Below are 22,064 nucleotides of genomic sequence, written 5' to 3' on the forward strand. Positions count from 1 at the left end.
GGTCTACGAGCGCCCTCTGCCGCGTGCCTTTCTATTTCCCAATGTTTTTAATCAGCATCACTGATCTCTCTGTTTTTTATGTTTTCTTCACACCTTTTTAGCCATTTAGCAGTTTTAATCAGTCATCATTTTATCACCACTTTTTATTCTTATGTCACCTCATCTAACTTTATCTGTAGGCTGCAGAGCTGTGTATTACGCTGCTGCCAGCCCGCCCTCCCCCCTATGGGGGGGGGGGAGATCGAAATACAATAGAGGAAAAAAAGCACCACTCTGTAGCCTACCTCTCCTTACCATTGTGTACAAAGTTGTACACACCACCTGGTACCTTCACGGTACATTACAGAATAATATAGTCATAGTTTTTAAAGCTCGTCTAAGTTGTTATTTTGCGCTTATTATTGTTTTAGTGATTAAAAGTGCATGCAACTCTAATTCAGGTTACGTTATTGGAAAAAAAAGACTGCGACATCAGAAAGGAGAAGTTATTTATGTAAGAAAAATATGCCACCTTACTATTTAATAAATTTCCAAAAACTGCTTCAGGCGACTGTCAGCAGCATCGACATACTTGGAGAAATGCATGATATGCACTGTGCTGTCTTCCAATATATTTATTCACAACTTGTGTCGGTCATGGACAATCTTCGCAGTGGAAAAATATCTATTGTGACCACTTTAGATGTCATACATTTTAATTAACCCGAAACGTATATGCCACTACTGACTTGAAAATTTAATAAAAAGATACTTTAAGCCATAATACCCGTTTAAGCTAGCAGAGCACATTGAAAATATTAAGACATATAGCACCAGTAAGTCCACAGCACCATTTCTCGGACACTGGTGAAGGAGGTTAACTATCGAAACCGGTTGTGAATAAATATAAGGAAGCACAGTGTGTATCATGCATTTCGCCAAGCAATAAATTTTAGGCATTGATAAGGAAATAAAGAAAACCACGTGATCAGACCCTGAAGTTCACGCAATAGTCGACCGACTGTAATCTCATCCTCAATCACGACAGGATGCTATTTGGAGGGACATGTGTTCAGCGCACAGCACTCCCACCTTTTATGACGTTCCGAAATCGAAGTCGCTCCCTTTCAGTCACGTGGCTCCTCCCTTGGCACCGCAAGGCTGAGCGCACCGCCTTCTAGTTCTGATAGTCTTTGGCAGCACCAAGACTCGAGCCGGGGTCTGTCGCGTTGGCCACAAGGCTATGGAGGCGTGTTCAGGCAATAACAGTCTAGTTTATCTGTACAAGCTAGATAATTATATTTTTATTAATTGTGACTGAAGTATTCATCTTGAAGTAACAGAAAATAGTAATAGGTCTTTGCCGTGGAATACGCTCTGGCAGGCAACAAATGTTTGAGACAAATCAAAAGTGAAAGTCAGTTTAAAAAACGAGTAGAATGCTACCAGCTGACCCACATAAATAAGTGATGAAGAACTTGAACAAATTCGAGAAGGTTGGTTTCAACACCATAGTGCTTTAATAGCTATGGTTTTATGAGAAATGGTATGCCGTTGCCTTTTCCGACCGACACCCAGCACGTTAAAGGGTCGTCTGCAGTTTAAGCCTGATTTCAAAAAGAAGTAAGAAGTGACAAACAATATCGTAAAAGAGGCTACAGAATCGAAACGGAAACATTTCGATGGACAGCCTGACACTTTACTACTGAGCCACCAAGTCACACTGTCTTTTTCTTACTTTGCGTGCTCACAGGTCCCTACATGCAATTAAGCAGGTGTACCAGTTTCTTTGGCACTTCAGTGTAACATAAATCACAAAATTAATACTAACAAAGATCTTAATGAACTATACTGAAAATTTAACTTTTCAAAAGTCATATAAGCAAAAGAATATATAGTCTTACATTGTCACAAATATGTACATGACACCAAATGCCTCATAGATGAACCACAAGAATTTATAAGCCGTTTACACACACAGTTATGTAGCTGTTGTGTCCGGTCCCGCTCGTCCAATATGGGATGTCTAGAAACCTGTTTTCTTGGATAGCTAGACAACAATTCAAGCAAATCATATTAATGGGGTTTATTATAGTAAATTTAATTGACAATACTTAAAGTAGAGGATTTACAATGAGTTGTCGCAAGCAAATTGCTACATGCAAATAACCAATGTTGTTCGATATATACAGTTTCCATGTTGTTGTTGTAGCCTTCAGTCCTGAGAGTGGTTTGATGCAGCTCTCCATGCCACTCTATCCTGTGCAAGCTTCTTGATCTCCCAGTACCTACTGCAACCTACACCCTTCTGAATCTGCTTAGTGTATTCATCTCTTGGCCTCCCTCTACGATTTTTACCCTCCACGCTGCCCTCCAATGCTAAATTTGTGATCCCTTGATGCCTCAAAACATGTCCTACCAACCGATCCCTTCTTCTTGTCAAGTTGTGCCACAAACTTCTCCCCAATCCTATTCAATACCTCCTCATTAGTTACGTGATCTATCCACCTTATCTACAGCATTCTTCTGTAGCACCACATTTCGAAAGCTTTTATTCTCTTCTTGTCCAAACTAGTTATCGTCCATGTTTCACTTCCATACATGGCTACACTCCAAACAAATACTTTCAGAAACGACTTCCTGATAAATAAATCTACATTCGACGTTAACAACTTTCTCTTCTTCAGAAACGCTTTCCTTGCCATTGCCAGTCTACATTTTATATCCTCTCTACTTCGACCATCATCAGTTATTTTACTTCCTAAACAGCAAAATTCCTTTACTACTTTAACTGTCTCATTTCCTAATCTAATTCCCTCAGCATCACTCGATTTAATTGGACTGCATCCATTATATTCGTTTTGCTTTTGTTGATGTTCATCTTATATCATCCTTTCTAGACACAGTCCATTCCGTTCAACTGCTCTTCCAAGTCCTTTCCTGTCTCTGACATAATTACAATGTCATCGGCGAACCTCAAAGTTTTTATTTCTTCTCCATGAATTTCAATACCTACTCGAAATTTTTCTTTTGTTTCCTTTACTGCTTGTTCAATATACAGATTGAATGACATCGGGGAGAGGCTACAACCCTGTCTCACTCCCTTCCCAACCACTGCTTCCCTTTCATGCCCCTCGACTCTTATGACTGCCATCTGGTTTCTGTACAAATTGTAAATAGCCTTTCGCTCCCTGTATTTTACCACTGCCACCTTCAGAATTTGAAAGAGAGTATTCCAGTCAACATTGTCAAAAGCTTTCTCTAGGTCTACAAATGCTAGAAACGTAGGTTTGCCTTTTCTTAATCTTTCTTCTAAGATAACTCGTAAGGTCAGTATCGCCTCACGTGTTCAAACATTTCTACGGAATCCAAACTGATTATCCCCGAGATCCGCATCTACCAGTTTTTCCATTCGTCTGTAAAGAATTCGCGTTAGTATTTTGCAGCTGTGACTTATTAAACTGATAGTTCGGTAATTTTCACATCTGTCAGCACCTTCTTTCTTTGGGATTGGAATTATTATATTCTTCTTGAAGTCTGAGGGTATTTCGCCTGTCTCATATATCTTGCTCACCAGCTGGTAGAGTTTTGTCATGACTGGCTCTCCCAAGGCCGTCAGTAGTTCTTATTGAATGTTGTCTACTCCGGGGGCCTTGTTTCGACTCAGGTCTTTCAGTGCTCTGTCAAACTCTTCACGCAGTATCTTATCTCCCATTTCGTCTTCATCTACATCCTCTTCCATTTCCATAATATTGTCCTCAAGTACATCGCCCTTGTTTAAACTTTCTATATACTCTTTGCACCTTTCTGCCTTCCCTTCTTTGCTTAGAACTGGGTTTCCATCTGAGCTGTTGATATTCATACACGTGGTTCTCTTCTCTCCAAAGGTCTCTTTAATTTTCCCGTAGGCAGTATCTATCTTACCCCTAGTGAGATAAGCTTCTACATCCTTACATTTGTCCTCTAGCCATTCTGCTTAGCCATTTTGCTCTTCCTGTCGATCTCATTTTTGAGACTTTTGTATTCCTTTGTGCCTGGTTCATTTACTGCATTTTTATATTTTCTCCTTTCATTAATTAAATTCAATATTTCTTCTGTTACCCAAGGATTTCTAGCAGCCCTCGTCTTTTTACCTACTTTATCCTCTGCTGCCTTCATGACTTCATCCCTCAGAACTACCCATTCTTCTTTTACTGTGTTTCTTTCCCCCATTCCTGTCAATTGTTCCCTTATGCTCACCTTGAAACTCAGTACAACCTCTGGTTCTTTCAGCTTATCCAGATCCCATGTCCTTAAATTCCCACCTTTTAGTAGTTTCTTCAGTTTTAACCTACAGGTCATAACCAATAGATTGTGGTCAGAGTCCACATCTGTCCCTGGAAATGTCCTACAATTTAAAACCTGATTCCTAAATCTCTGCCTTACCATTATATAATCTATTTGATACCTTTTAGTATCTCCAGGATTCTTCCATGATACAACCTTCTTTTATCATTCTTGAACGAAGTGTTAGCTATACAAGCAAATATCACTGTTCGCAATTCATGGCTCGTTTTCAAGTGCGGCCGCGGTGTGTCGGAACGGCGCTCGTACTCTCTTCGTATAGGGGCCACTACTGTCGTGGTGCGGTCCTAGTCAGCGCGCTATTATCTGACGTCGTCTCACAGCCGTCTCTGCTCTTACTTTCCAGGCCTACGTGTCGGAGCTTGACGTTGCGTCGGAACAGCAGCGTACACCACAGTATTCATTTCACAATGGAAGTAGAAACAGAAGAAAAAATACACTATCTTGACCTGAGAATGACAAAATCCAAAAATAGACACAGCTTAAGGATTTCGGAAAATAAACAGCTACAGGGTAATACAAAAGAAATTAAACCACCCATATTCTCAGAAAATAGCATCCATCATGCACACGCTCCTCAGGCAATGCAGAACACTTCTGTGCAAAAGTAATATAAAGAAGGCTAAACATAATCATACCGTAGTGGTTGTGACGTGTCCTTAAATGTACAAATTGTAGAGTGAACTTTAACCTACACAACCAGACAGCGTTACTATAAAAATTTGGAAATTTGTGATAAGGTCTTATGGGACCAAACTGCTGAGGTCATCGTTCCCTAAGCTTACACACTACTTAATCTAGCTTAAACTAACATACGCTAAGGACGACAAACACACACACACACACACACACACACACACACACACACGCACACACACACACACACACACACCCATTCCCCAGGGAGGGCTCGAACCTCAGACGGGGCGAGCGTTAATATATTCGCAATCAATCCTTCAAGGATGTAAAAAACTATGTATACAACATTTTATAGGAGATAAAGCAAATATTTCTTTATGTGACAAAAACTAGACAGTTGTGTGGTTTCTCCACTAGGAGCCTTTGGGGGTTTGGTGTTAGTAATGTTCAGGGACGGTGTTCAAACTGCTGTGTGTTCGATATTGTTTTCGAGACGCACAAGTGGTATCTGTGAACTAATATTGTCTAAGAAAAGAAAAAAAAACTTTAAAAAAAAGGTGTTTCACGAATAATGGTTGCAGCTTTTCTGGAGTGCCCTTCTGTGTGCCGTACACCGATCGATTCATCCTCGCCCCCATTCTCTGAAAAAAAAAGAAATCCATAGGAGCAGTGAAGCCGGGAGAGCGTGGTGATCATGGTACTGGGCCACCCCTCCCAATCCAACCACTTGGGAAACACTGTCGAAATGTTCTCTGAAATCAAAGGCAAAAAATGGTTCAAATGGCTCTGAGCACTAAGGGACTCAACTACTGTAGTCATCAGTCCCCTAGAACTTAGAACTACTTAAAACTAACTAACCTAAGGACATCACACAACACCCAACCATCGCGAGGCAGAAAAAATCCCTGAGCCCGACGGGAATCGAACCCGGGAACCCGGGCGTGGGAAGTGAGAACGCTACCGCACGACCACGAGATGCGGGCGTAGGCAAAGTGTGGTAGAGCACCGTCATGCTAAAAACATAGTTGTAGCTAGCAAGGATCCGTCAGAACAGCAGAAAACTTCTTGCAAACACAACATAAGCAATAATAATGTGATTGTTTACCCAAGGATCCACATGAGTTCCAAAAGAAATCCGTTGGAATTCGATTACTCGATAAATAGTAAAATTTTCAAGGCTGTCAATTCAACTAAGTACCTGGGTGTTAAAATTACCAACAACTTCTGTTGGAAAGACCACATGGATAATATTGCGGGAAAGGCGAGCCAAAGGTTGCGTTTCATTGGCAGGACACTTAGAAGATGCAACAAGTCCACTAAAGAGACAGCTTACACTACACTCGTTTGTCCTCTGTTAGAATATTGCTGCGCGGTGTAGGATCCTTACCAGGTGGGATTGACGGAGGACATCGAAAGGGTGCAAAAAAGGACAGCTCGTTTTGTATTATCACGTTATAGGGGAGAGAGTGTGGGAGATATGATATGCGAGTTGGGATGGAAGTCATTAAAGCAAAGACTTTTTTCTTCGCTACGAGATCTATTTACGAAATTTCAGTCACCAACTTTCTCTTCCGAATGCGAAAATATTTTGTTGAGCCCAACCTTCATAGGTAGGAACGATCATCAAAATAAAATAAGATAAATCAGAGCTCGAACAGAAAGGTTTAGGTGTTCGTTTTTCCCGCACGCTGTTCGGGAGTGGTATGGTAGAGATGTAGTATGATTGTGGTTCGATGAACCCTCTGTCAAGCACTTCAATGTGAATTACAGAGTAGCCATGTAGATATAGATTTAGATGAAGGACACAGACACAGCTAGCTGTAGTGAAATCTTACTCTCCCTGGCTTTTGTTGAAAACCATATTCAAATGTCAACGTAATGCATGCGAATCACCAAAAGAGCTATGTACTTTGGCTTATGGGACGTCCAGCGTCAAAAACTTAAATGGCCCTTGTGGGGACCACCTGTGATATGTGTGTCACATAAGAAGATCACATAGTCTTTTTACACCCTTTGTAAAGATGAAACTTTTCAGTATGATCCATTTAAGCGCTTATACAGAAGTAGAGGTCCTGGAAGGTAATTACGAACCATCCCAGAAAGGGACAATCGAAAGCTAATCACCATTCACATGATGAAACACTGCTCAAATACTATACAAGGGGCTAGGTCGGGTGGTCTTTATAAATGTGGTACTCCTCTGGATTGTACTGCCGCAATTCCCTCCTAACAGTTGCATCATCTGTACCCATAAATAATTTAAGGTCCATTACAAATTTTCGCTGTCGCGGGATTTCCAAATTTCATTACTCTCATATCAGTTATTTCGACACCGACATGCTAAGGACGAAGACTCCTTGCTTCTCGTAGCGGTCCATAACGTCCAGCAGAGCAACTGCTTACATGCAGCAAATTCTCTTTCATTATACTATCGCCTCACTGAGATACATAATTACTTCCACAAATTCAAACAGTTAATAGTTTACGTTCGATCCAAAATTTCTTATGTCGACGGCATCTGCTGAGGCACAATGAAGGGTTTGAAGCATAAGCATTTATTATGAATACGCGTGCCGGAACCAATCTACCTGACTCGAGCGAGTACCAGATAAACGATGGGTTAAACTACAGCCTTATGTGTGACTCATCCTTTCTCTATGTCTGTCGTTGACGTCCTGAAACTCTCTGCAAAATTCACTGTTTGCCTAAAATTGTTCATCCTGGAGCGAAGACAAAAAAGCTGTTGAAGTTTTGCCCAGAAAGGTTTCTATGTGGAGCCCTCACTTCACTGTCGTTTGCAGGCTGTGGCGCAACACAGCGCTTTCCCTGCTGACACACGGCAGGATGTGGCCCCATAAACTTCTGAACCGCAAGAAGGTGGACAAAGAGCTTGGAAAGGTCAGACTGAGCCTAGCTGTTACCACCTCTCGCCACAAATAAGACTTCGTAATGGTCTCTTCCTCCTGCTAATATCTCCCACATTAAAGATTTCTTGATGAAGCCAGTCTACACTTCGAAAAGTAATTTATTAGAGAGTCGTTTACTAAGAGAAGGAACCTCTCCCTTCTATCCACGACTCTTCCATAGGTACAAGATGATTTAGAACAAACAGTCTCTAACTTGTAACGGCTTCCATTTACGACTATTAAACACAGCGTCAAGGCATTTCTGGAAGCATTTTGGCAACCCAGAAGCAATGCATTGCTTCTATGACCGTCTGTCCACTGTCCAGCCGCTGTTCTACTTTCGCTTATAGTGTTGATCAGTGACCTGTACTTTTATCGGTGAGAGGTATCATCGTGATATATTTATATCCTTTCGAGGCCCTCAATTACTTGTTCCAGCCATACATAGGAGACTTTTTGGTCCACTGTGTAGTACATTAAAACTCTACTTCGCTCGTCGTGTTGCATCTATCCTGAACACATGCCCGTATATAAGTCGTTATTTCCTGGTTGACTCCATGAACCGTTCATTCTCCCTGTGTAACCCTTCTCTCCTTGGAACTGTGTACTATCCGTCTGTTTTGGTAGGAGCCACTATGCTCCGAAGGATATTATGTTCAAACTTCTCGGATTCTTTCATTCCAGACTTTTCTGTCATTTTGAAACATTCATCTGCTTATACGTGTTCGGTGTTGATAACTATTTTGTAGTGTCTTAGTTTCGCTTTTCTTTAAATTGCTTTTGTCTTCTATTGGGCGTAGATCCTATGTACAGCAGCGGCCATCCCTGTCTTCTGCTGTCGTTGACTTGTTTTTCTCTATTTTTCATGTGTACTATTTCACCAAGGAGTCTCAAACCGTCCACTTTTCTTATTTAGTTGTACACTGGTATGAAGTAACGAGATACCTTTCAGATGTTGGTTAGGTAACTTGCTGTTTTGAAATAAATTTAGAGACCAGGTTCTCCCACTTGTTCTTTCAAAATGTTTACCTGTTCCATAGCTGTCGGTGCACACCTTGATAGGTTTGCAATGACGTAGGCGAAACCGAGGCAGTTGATTGTAACGTAGTTCTTTGAACCTCCAATGAGAACTTTGTTGAGTAACCACTTTTCGGTTAATCCCTTTCCGCACACTCGGATGATCATTTCTAACACAGCTGAAGTACACCAGTTTTACTACAAATTTTATGAAGAGTTCCAGCGAGAATTTTACAGAATGTGCCTGTGTTAGGGTTTGTTTGATAATTACCACTGTTTTTGTCCTTTCCATATCCTGTCAAGCTATAAAACAGCAATTGCCGATTGTCTGAATCACAGCTTTCTTTAAGTCCACCACCAGAGCCTTAAATATACAGGGTGTTACAAAAAGGTACCGCCAAACTTTCAGGAAACATTCCTCACACACAAAGAAAGAAAATATGTTATGTGGACATGTGTCCGGAAACGCTTACTTTCCATGTTAGAGCTCATTTTAGTTTCGTCAGTATGTACTGTACTTCCTCGATTCACCGCCATGATTTCATACGGGTTACTCTACCTGTGCTGCTAGAACATGTGCCTTTACAAGTACGACACAACATGTGGTTCTGTTCTGTTTTGCCTGCTTTTTGTTCGACTGTCTTATTACAATTTTCAGTCCATCAGGAGAGTTTCATTCATCCTTGCAAAAGCGCTATATATTTAGCAATATACGGAATATTTTTCTAGGTAGGCTCTCAGATTCGTATGGAAATTCGAGATATTGTCCGGCATAACTTAGCAAAAACCTCACCTCGATATATTTTCTTTTCTGAATGTATTCCATTTTGTTTTCTCTTTGCTCGTTTTTGGCCGTGGTCATACAGCTATCCAACACATTCAAATGGTATGATTCTTAATCGCTGTTGTTGTCTATTCTTCGTTATTTGCTGTTTACTAATATACATACGGTGGTTTTCAATTGATTCAAATATTACTCTACTAGAAACTACTCATAAAGTCACTATACCATAAATTAAAAGAAACCAAAGGATGGTACAAAATATCTACATATCATCTGCACAGTTTCTCTAGATAGATTACATATATTTAATTTGTTGAACATCACGTTTAATACTTGTTGACTCTTTGGACTTGACGTGAAAGCAACAACGTAGCCTATGTTTGAAGGGGAACATCTGCGTTAATTAATGCTTGGGTAAAAGATTTTAATTGTGCCTTTTATCTGGTGTACGGAAATACTAAATGGTTCATGCCTCCTTCACTGAACGATGACTAACTGGAATTTCGGAAAGGGCTCTTCAAGACTTCATTCACTTCCTTACTCTACGGTTTTATTGAGCATTAAGTTTAACAGTTTACTCAGTGATTAAATACATTCACGAGAATGGTCACCAAATAATATTACAATATTAATAAATATGAACAGAGATATTTCGCCGGCCAGGGGGGCCGAGCGGTTCTAGGCGATACAGTCTGGAAACGCGCGACCGCTACGGTCGCAGGTTAGAATCCTGCCATGGGCATGGATGTGTGTGATGTCCTTAGGTTAGTTAGGTTTAAGTAGTTCTAAGTTCTAGGGGAGTGATGACCTCAGAAGTTAAGTCCCATAGTGCTCAGAGCCATTTGAACCATTTAGATTTTTCGTGCCGTATATTAAGCAACAATCAATTAACGTGGAATGTGCTTAAATATCAATGAAAACCAACCCAATTCGTTAACTATAATCTTCTGTAAGACTCTGGAACTGTGAAACGTCCCCTTTGAAAAATTTTACACGACTGTGCTTAAACTGACACACAATAGTTTTTAGCGCAACGCAATCTGACTGTCAAAAATCCCTACGAAAGAATGGCCCTGACTAACATTAACCTATACCTTTCACAAATCACTTACCTCACAAAAATCTTCGTTACTCAAGCTACTGCAATACAGCGAGCATCACTACTGCCAGCTAAATAAAATATTCAAACTACTGAAGGCACTAACTACTGACAGGCATAGTTAGCAAATGAAAGATTTTAATACTGAACAGACAATGTATTTACCTTAATAGTCATAATATATAAATCAGTTCGTGACACCAATTCTTACAAATTTCAAAACTCCGCCATCTCTCTACCCACGTCCACCACTGCTGGCGGCTCACCTCCAACTGCGCAACGCTACGTGCTGTTAGCATCCAGCTGCCGCTGCCCAACACTACAATGGCAGACAACAATGCAAACCAGCCACAGACTGCACACGGCACAGCCAGTGATTTTTATACAGAGCGCTACGTGGCGGCGGCGTTACCAATAAAAAAACCTAAATAGCCTACTTACATAGCCCCCATGCTCCCCACAAAAAAATTTACAAGTTGTTTTCGGCAGTGGCCAATACAGATTTGAAATTTTTTTTCAGAATTACAATAACAAAGAAATGAAATGCACACACTTATCGATACAATGTTGGTCAAAAGCTAAAATTTTCTCACAGTCCATAAAGACAATCATGATCATTCATCAAAGTAAAATTGCAGTGTTTTTCTCAAAGTCTGAGTAGTAAAAGAAAATGCACACGGAAGTAGTGGATTTCCATGCAGTCTTGAAGTAGTGTTGTCCTTCCAACGGAAAGACAGTGCTGACTCTTGACATGCAGACAGGTAATGGGCCACAACAGAGTCAGTCGACGTTGAAGACTATCGGTAGGTTGGTCGTCATAGAGTAGACCCATTGTAGTCCTGGTAGAGATTACGGTATTGGTGGGCCACCACAGGTGCAAACCCACTGCAGTCCTTGAAGAAATAATGGTATTGGTGGGTCATTAAAGGTGTAGACCCACTGTAGTCCTTGTAGAGATGGCCAGCAGCCATGTGTTTGACTGTGCAGGCGCACAATCACCATTGAAGAGTCTTGCGGATAATATAGCAAGTCCATAACCACCACTTGCGCACTCAGAAAAAATGTTTTTGAAATCTCCTTAGAACCAGCAATGCTGTTAACCAGTCCCCTGCTGAATTATCAACACACTTGCAAACACTATCAGTCCCTACTTCTCACATATTGTGCATATACTATGACCAACAGAAACGTGTGCAGTGAAATGTAATTTACAAGTTACTTAATTTGATGAACTGGTGTCAATTACAATTTTATAACTTGAGAATACAATAACAAAGGCACAAAATATATCATTAAAGAACATAATAGTACAGATAACATTTGCAGTAATACAGGCTTTACAAAAGAATCGAAATAACAAATACATCAGTGTTACAAAAATTTCGACATAAGTACATACATAAAAGATCAGAATACCTTTTGAATCATCAACTTCACACATGAGCATTAGAACAAAATAGAATAAATAATGTCTAAACATCTTTACAAAGTAAATAACATGTTATTAATGCAAATTATATTTGAGGATAACAGTGTTCCTCATCATAGTGAATGTAGCTTAGTATTAGAAAAATTCTTCAACATAAGTCTTATCAGATAAACATATAAAGACAGGAAGAACATAAGAACATAACTACACAAGGGAACACAAACACATAGTGGGATAACAGAAGGAAAGGACAGGGTTTGTTTTACTGCAGTATTTTGCAAACAAAACTTTCTTTACTTCTCGGAGACCTCCCTTCGTTTTTCATTATTTCCAAAAAGTCTATCTATACCTGATTTCTGTACTTTTTTCGTATAACTTCTCAATGCATTTCTTCCAATCCATCGCAAATCATTCTCTTATATAGGCTACCCCCTCTTAAGCTAACTTAAATCTACTGAGCTCAGATGATTAACTAAGGGATGAGGCAATGCAGCAGCACAAAACAATTTACATAAACAGCAATGTTAAAAAATGGAAATTGGCAAAAAAAGGCAGCAATATTACAACTAATATAAGGCAATGCGCAGCAAACAAGAAAAATAAATCAGTAACAAAATTGGCTTAACCTAGTAATACAAAGTGACATTCAGTAGCACTATGAATGTCAAACAGCTGCAGCAAATGCTATAACTTATACTTAACATGACAAAGCTCGATCAGAAAAAATGTTACACTAAATACAACAATGCAGATAAGGACAATGTCTATTCACATCTTAATGTCTATGCAATTAAAGTGGTGCACCACAAAAATTTATTGTAAAAAAATATTACCATGTACTTGAAAAGACAATTCTGTATGCAATTTCTGTGAAGGGAAATGTCTTTTTGTGCTACTTCGTTTTTTTTTAAGTACATCATAAAGTTATTATTTACTGGATCTGTAGGCATAAAATATTTATATTAGTACATCCATAAAATTTATTTTAACCAATGCTTCAGTGCAGTTAGAAACTTGATATTAAACAAAATGAGTAAATAAATGCATAAAGCAAGCCACATGGCATTTCTCTCAACTAGCAGGACAACAGCCATGAAATGTTTCTCGTCGTTTCATTAGGCATTTTAGTAAAAATCATAAATTAAGAGCTCCACAGTGTAATCATATGTTTTCAAGTTTGAGCGTGTCGTATTTGCGGCGCTTTCTACAAAGAAATGTCAACAGCGAGGATAATGACACCTTTTTTTTTTTACCTGTGCCTCTGAAAGGCACACACTAATGGCTTGTTTCCTGGTGGCTGTCGCCCAGCTGGGCGCCCACGACGCATTACGTCCAGGTGGTCACTTAACTTTCTTACCGAAATATTTACGACACCAGTTTCCCCTACAGTGGCTGTCTCATATGAAAAATTTCACAGGTCAAGCATTTGCGTTACAAATATGTAGAAACAAAATCCTGTAAATATAACAGTGTCCAAAAAATTTTTCCGGCCTTGTGATACATTCAGGCGTATACACACATTTCATAACTCTTAAAGTACGATTCTTGGTTACTTCAGCAGCATAATTCACATCGTCGTCGTAATAATAACATCATAACACCACAGTCAAATTCTCAAAATCCCCGTAGCTTCCTCCAATAATTTCAAAACCTAAAAAAAAATTCTCTGCTCATGTCAAAAGTGTCATCTGCCTCAAACGTACTTTAAAAATCGTGATCCCATACCAAATATGTCATTCAAAGCTCTCATAGTATCACAATGTTTCCGAAAAAATATGAACAGTTCACAAAATACAACTTCGTAAGTATGAAGTTATCCAATGGTGTAATTACGTAAACATCTGTCACTGATGTAGTAAAGTAAATGTTTGTCTCTCTCAGTTAAATGATCAGATAGCTGTGTAATTTATGTGTTAGAGAAATATGGTACCGATGTGTAAAGTTGTATAAACAAATACCATATTAGCTAGGGCTCCTTGTGCTTGCCAAACACATGGTACACAAAGTAAGCGTGTACCCCCCTGAGGAATAATGTAATTATAATCTCAGGTGTTACCGATTACAGCAATGGAATGAAATGTATCACAAAAAACTTTCTTTTTAATTCAACAATATTGATAAATAAATGGTTTAAGTACCAAATTAATCACTCAAATGCGTGCCCTGTAGTGCTAAATGTGCGTTTTGCTGTAAGATAATTCTGTGGAACTGTCGTAGTTATCGTCCTCTGTAAGCAAAGTTCTGCTGAAGTCAATGTACTTACCTCATCATAAACGAAGGTGAAATGCTTTCCGTATAGATATCGTAGTTATTACGTACCTTACCATGATCAAGAAAGTACTATAATGTAACGTATTGTTGTGCTACGATAAAGGCTGTCTCATTGTAGCTATACCACCAAAGTTACTACTAAAACGTGTATTACTTTCCAGAATAATACAGAAAAACTGTGCAGATATAAAGCAGATACACCGCAAAAGCAACAATGTAAATCGTGTCACATATTAGTAGTGTCGTGATATAATCGTGTAGCTATTATAGAAACCAAATGCTAAGTCATCTTTAATCTCACCGAATGAACTTCAAATAAAGAATGTGTTTTCAAGTAAGCCAAAATGTTGCATTAAAATCTCATTAGCAGTACTGGTAAATGTTCTAAATATGTCAGCCTTATAGTCGTTACGTAATCGTGCAACTAACAAGCAAGAATGTACACACACAATAACACTGTGACGTCTGTTCACTATAACAATGCACTCGTAAATACTGTCTAAATAAGTTCTCTAAGTTCTAGACTGGATAGTTAACTTCAAAACATTGTTGCATGTTAACAGATTCTTAGTGTGACAAAGTATACTAGTGACGTGATGTGAACAGCTTTATGGCAAAGACAAAGTTAAAAAGCAGATTATCTTTCAATAAACGGTTTTACATTTAAAATGTGGTGTAAACCTTTACTCTTCCTAGTACGCAGACTGTCAACTGAAAAGCAATTACCATGTGGTTACGTCGGTAAGGGACACTGGAATTTTGCTCAAGGTTAGCTTATACTATTTTTCTCTGTGCCAGCTGGCGCACGCGGCTGCCTGCGGTGGGAGTCATTGTCTGTCTCTTTGTTGGCGCGCGTCGTTATTGGTATTTGGAGACCTAACTTCTACAAATTCACCTTCCCGAGAGGGCCCTGCTCTGTTTGAATCCCGCCAGTTCTGATGTAATTCAGGTCTGTCGGTACGTCATATCGTCTGTCGTCATGTCGGTAATTTCTGTAATTAATTTCTTGTCAGTCACGAGGTGGAGAATTTCTCCCTGAATCGTAACTGCGCGCTGGACCGTTGCGTCTGAAGTTATTCTGTCTCCCTTGATAATAATTATTTTGGTTCCCGTATTGTCTGTTTCTCTGATTCTGTCTGTAATATTCATTACTACGGAAATGCGATCTTTCTCTGTAACTATTACTCTGCCAGTGGTTATCATATGGGTGGTGTCTGTTTTGGTCACGATTTGTGTTGTGAGAATGGCCTTGTCGTGTCCAGTTATTGTTTCTTTCATCGCGGAATTGCGACGAATGTGACCTGTAGTGATTGTTTTCCTGTTTTCGCATCCTGCGACTGTGTGTGTCAATTTCTAATTCTTGTAAGAGTCCCTGAAAATCTTCAATGTCGTCTTTGCAACGCCCTGCCAAAATAATATTCCTTAAATGTTCAGGCAATTTCATTATGCAAATGCGGATGAGTTCTGAAGGGCTATATGGGTTTGAAAGATATTGGTTCTTATGCAACATGTCTTCAAAATATTTGACAAGACTGGAAAATTCAGATTGTTCAAAGGGTTTCATCGTCATGATGCTATGTTTTACTCGGTCTTGTGTGGCTTGAGACCAATATGATGAGAGGAAGGCATGATAAAATTCTCCTTCACTGTGGCAATCGTGAATGACCGATCGCATTCTTACAGCTCGTTCATTCTCCAAGTAGCCACACATAAATTCTAATCTGTGCTCTAGTGACCAGTTGGGAGGAAAACAATGAGAGAATTGATGGAGCCACGCTTGTGGATGAATGTCGTTGCCAGAATTCTTAAATGTTTTGAATTTACGTGTAGTAATGAACAGCTTATAGTCAAAATCATCGTGTCCGCGGGTAGCATATCGGTCATTGTTACGTCGTTTCGGCGGTTCCATCTCAAAATTCGGTGTAACTTGCCAATTTCTTTCATAATCTCCAAAGTGCCCTGTGTTATTATTTTGTGGCAGTTCCGTATTTTTATGTCCCTCTTCCCGTATTGGAGTGCGAGTGTCCTCTGAAATACGTAATTGTTGTATTACCTGTGTCAGCTGATCTTGTACTTCCCGGATTTCTCTTTGGTGTTGCGTATTAATTTGATTCTGATTTTGTTTGAATTTCCTAATTTGTTCGAACTCTTCTGTGTCATTAAAGACTACCGGTTTTGTGTCATTCAGATTATCATCTACCTTCGTAGATAAATTAGTGAACTGATCCGAAAGTTCGGCTACTTTCTCCGATAGTGAACACATTTCCTCAGTGTGTTTTTCTAAACCAAGTTTCAGAGTGTCCATTTGTGTTGAAATCGAATCTACTGTGTCCTTTAAGTTTTCCTGAGTTCTTGCAAGTTGCGTAACCGAATCGGTGGATGCAACTGTGTCCATTTTAGCTTGCAAGGTGTCGTGATTTTCACGAACAACAGTTTGAAATTCTTTTATGGCTGCTTCGTGATTTTGTAATGAGTTTTCATGCCGCGAAAAAATAGATTGAAAATGCTCACAAATTTGTGTTTTTACGTCATTACAGATTTTTTTGACATTTCGATTCAATGTTATGTAACTCAGTAGTTAAATCTTCACGTGTTTGTTCAAATGTGGTGTCTAACTTCCGAAGTTTATGTTCCATTGTGTCCAACTGTTGCTGTGTTTGTCTCTGATTTTGTTCCATTGTGTCTAACTTTTGAAGATTATGTTCCATTGTGTCCAACTGTTGCTGTGTTTGTCTCTGATTTTGTTCCATTGTGTCTAACTTTTGAAGATTCTGTCCCATTTGTTTCTGATTTTGTTCAAGCGTTGTGTCTAACTTTTGAAGATTTTGTTCCATTGTGTCTAACTTTTGAAGCTTTTGTCCCATTTGTTGCATTAATTGTAATAACAATGCACTGGTGTCTGAAACATGTTCCTTAGTCCTATTCGGCAATGCATTTGCACCGGCAATATTCGCAGTTTGAAAAACAGAAAATGTATCTTGACTTATTTGAGAAAACGGTGAGGACGCAAAACCTGAATCTACAGTATTTGCAATATTGTGTCCTGTCATTTCGGAATCCTGAGGCGAGCTGTTGCCGACAGATCGATCGATAACACTTTCCTGTTCACTAATTGTTTCACTGCCTACACCATTATTTGCAACCCGCTCCATTTCCCTATGCACAATTACCAAATTACTACTTTGAACATTAGTTAATTCATTACATGGTGGCGCTAACACACTGCTTCTGTCTTCACTGTCATTTATCAGTTTACTTTGGAGCCTAGTATTACGTTTTTCACACGCCATTATTGTCACAATATTTCACACGACAACACAAAAAAGCACAATTTGAAAAGCAAAAATAAGAGAACACATTAACATATCACTGAAAATAATATCTAGTTAATTGCAAGCGCAGCTGCGAAGTACTTGGTGCAACTCTACATGCATGCCACAACTGTTGTACTGTACAACAATGAAAGACTACAACTACAAAGGAAATTCTTTCTATGATTACGCGCTAGCAATAAACAAAAGCTACACTAATTACACAAACTACAAGGAAAAAAATCAGAAGATTCCAGTGAGGTATCCTCGGCTAAGGGTCGACATATGAAACGTCCCCTTTGAAAAATTTTACACGACTGTGCTTAAACTGACACACAATAGTTTTTAGCGCAACGCAATCTGACTTTCAAAAATCCCTACGAAAGAATGGCCCTGACTAACATTAACCTATACCTTTCACAAATCACTTACCTCACAAAAATTTTCGTTACTCAAGCTACTGCAATACAGCGAGCACCACTACTGCCAGCTAAATAAAATATTCAAACTACTGAAGGCACTAACTACTGACAGGCATAGTTAGCAAATGAAAGATTTTAATACTGAACAGACAATGTATTTACCTTAATAGTCATAATATATAAATCAGTTCGTGACACCAATTCTTACAAATTTCAAAACTCCGCCATCTCTCTTCCCACGTCCACCACTGCTGGCGGCTCACCTCCAACTGCGCAACGCTACGTGCTGTTAGCATCCAGCTGCCGCTGCCCAACACTACAATGGCAGACAACAATGCAAACCAGCCACAGACTGCACACGGCACAGCCAGTGATTTTTATACAGAGCGCTACGTGGCGGCGGCGTTACCAATAAAAAAACCTAAACAGCCTACTTACAACTGAATGTTGTAAAAAAAGAGACCTCAAGGCTTCAACCCCACTACAGAACAAAGCCGTGTCTAAACTTACGATAACGTAAACAGCAAGGCGAATCAATTTCCGGTATACAAAAAAATCAGCAGTACGTGAATATTATATTGCCGTTAATGAACAGGATAATAAGATCGGTAATACAACTCCCACAAAGGGACTTTTAACACACTGGAAAGACAAGGTAGATAGTGGCCCCAATAAGGTGTGAAAACTAATGGTCATGTTGTTATTTGATCTCTTGACTGATTACGACTAGCTCACTCTTCGCATGCTTGGATTCTAGTGGCTGATGCCAAAACATCTGAAAAACATCCGGTAAGTAACTACCTGGAACAATACACTGCGTGCCGGACCGAGACTCGAAATCGGGACATTTGCCTTTCACGGGCAAGTACTCTGGCAGAAGTGAATCTGTGAAGACGGGGCGTGAGTCGTGCTTGGGTAGCTCAGATGGTAGAACACTTGCCCGTGAGAGGCAAAGGTCCCGAGTTCGAGTCTCGGTCCGGCATACAGTTTCAATCTGCCAGGAAGTTTCATATCAGCGCACACTCCGCTGCAGAGTGAAAATGTCATTCTGGATCCGGTAAGTAACTCAATTTCTATCCCGGAAGAGCCGGACGATATGGCGTGGCTCAATCCCAGTTCCGCGACCGAACACACGGACCACGGACCCTCTGGCGCCGGCGCATCTCGTCTGCGTCGAAGTCAAATGCTGTTCGGCCGCCCACTAACGATAAAACAGTAAAGGAAATGCATAGAGAAATGGGTCACGCGATGCGCAACCACCAGTCCGGGCTAACACTAACGTTATCGTGAGGCGGCTGCCTGTCACACGAATCACAGATTAATACACTGAAATGACAAGGTTAAATATAGCACACAAAGATCAGATGTAATAGACAAGAACCCACTAGACAGTTTGCCATAGGAACCAGCACTCTCGGCTAGCCCACTGATTCATAAGAGATCAGAAACTCAAACCGAAACCTTGTGCCTGCACAAGAACCATATTATAATTAATAACTAGACATACTTCCGCTCTAAGGCGAGCGAAATAAAATATTAAATGTAACCTTAGGTAAGACTACTTGACTTAGTACAGTAAAAATTAGCACTCATTTAAAAATACAAATAATAATTTAAAACCAAACTGTAAAAACAGTTAAATGACCAGATTTGATTACTATTCTTGCTTACTGCATAACCACACGAATGCCAAGGTTTATGAACTTGGAGTAAATGAATGCACCCAGCACTTAAACTGTTATATTAAATGTGACATACGATAGTTGTTCACAAGGGAGGGACCATAGACAAATACGTGGAGCCTCTGAACAGGAGAAGCAGATTAACAAACGCATCATCTGCTTAACGGTACACAGAATAGCCTGCAACAGACTACGTCAAGATTTTAGAAAAAGCACTTTAACAAATTCGTGAAATATAACATATAAATGGCAGCGTATGACAAGCAGAAATTTAATCGTGTGACGTATCATTTTACGTCACTGCCCAGGGATATACAGACCAATCACTTCCTTTTCCAGTTGAAAGATGCAAGTAAGGGTCTATTCAAAATATTACGATTACGTTAGAGACAATCCCACTGTGGTTCAAGTAAGGAGGTAAGAACATATGTCACTGGAAACAGAATTAATCACCATCACCTTAAAGTGTGACCTTGGCTCCCCATTTGGCAGTCTTACTGAAATCAACAGCAGTACTCCAGTGATGTAAGGTGCCAACCGCACAACCTACCCTGCTGGATTCACTGTAAACAAGCAGCTCCCATTTCTCTCTCTCCTCTCTCGACATTGGAGCGATCAGATTCCCCCTTCCAACTCTCATCTTCATCAAGACGGGGCTTAACTTTTAGCTTCCTCCCAAACAGCCACCAGAGCGCTCCATTACCTCTCTACCGCGCCCTCGTGAACGACCAATAACCAGAGAGCTACAATGGCTCAGTTCACGTAATGTAAATTCCTTTAATTCTGTTCGGAGTAAGTTGTAATGAACACTTTGCTTCTATTCCAATTAGAATACGAAGAAGATATTTCTATTTTAGGTCGCAGCTGGCCATACTGCATAGTCCAAACTCGTCTGCGGTAGTTTACAGTCTTTTCATTTCTTAAGATTGTCTTCCACTGTGTCTTTATGAGAGGTGACACTGCGCCCTGGAGTCCACAAAAAGCTTGTTACTACTGCTGCTTGCTTATTTTGCGGGGACTCCTGTTTGCTTTAAAAAAAATTTGGGATTCATTTCCGAGTGCTAAAGTTCTATAGGTGTGAGGGGCGTAAAATATAATTTTCCTGGAACATTCAGATTTCCAGAACGAATTTTGCACTCTGCAGCGGAGTATACGTAGACCTGAAATCCACTGGCACAGTAAAACCATATGCTGGACCGACACTCGAACGCACTACTTTTGCCTTCGCGAAGAAAATCTCTACCAAATTGTTTTGCATTGTTCTCATACTTTAGTCTGCGTGGACGTCACATGACACCCCATCAAGTTTATTGTTGAATGCTTCACTCTGTTTGTTTGTTTTCAATTGCAGAGGGTAGCCATCCCTCTTACAAGCTGCACAAGCCTACCACGAATCACGAGCCTTCCTCACAACTTTATCTCCGTCAGCGCCTTATCCTCTATAGAAGTTCTGCTACGCACCTTGCGGGACTGGTCTCCTGGAAGAATATTCTGCAGCGGGGTGTGGGCAGAAATGAAATTTCCTGGAAGATTGAAACTGTGTGCTTGTGTGTAGGAGAACTTTTGTGAAGTTTGGAAGGTAGGAGAGCGATGAGACATGCTCGGGTAGCTTCGTCGGTAGACCATTTGTCCGCAAGAGACAAAAGTGTCAGGGTTTGACTACAAAGACGGCACAACGTTTTAACCTGCCAGGAAGTATCTTACTTAGTTTACCAGTAGAAAAGTTATAACTTGGGCCCGCGAATTATCAGCTGACTGCTTTCAGTAATGTTCTGCCGAGCTGCATGCCAACAACCACCAAAGAATACCAGATGACGAAAATAAATAAATAACTCCTCGGCTTCACGCAGCACTTCAAAAAACTGCAGACTGATTGGAAATACGACAGACTACTATAAAACATACACTGAAGCGCCAAAGAAACTGATAAAGGCATGAGTATTCAAATACAGGGACACGTACACAGGCAGAAAACGGCGCTGCGATCAGCAACGCCTATATAAGACAAGTGTCGGCGCAGTTGTTAGATCGGCTTCTGCTGCTACATGGCAGGTTATCAAGATCTAAGTAAGTTTGAACGTGGTGTTATAGCCGGTGCACGAGAGATGGGACACAGCATCTCCGAGGTAGCGATGAAGTGGGCATTTTCCGTACGACCATTTCAAAAGTGTACGTGAATAT

Source organism: Schistocerca gregaria, chromosome 7 (assembly GCF_023897955.1).
Source record: "Schistocerca gregaria isolate iqSchGreg1 chromosome 7, iqSchGreg1.2, whole genome shotgun sequence".
In the NCBI taxonomy this organism is placed as follows: domain Eukaryota; kingdom Metazoa; phylum Arthropoda; class Insecta; order Orthoptera; family Acrididae; genus Schistocerca; species Schistocerca gregaria.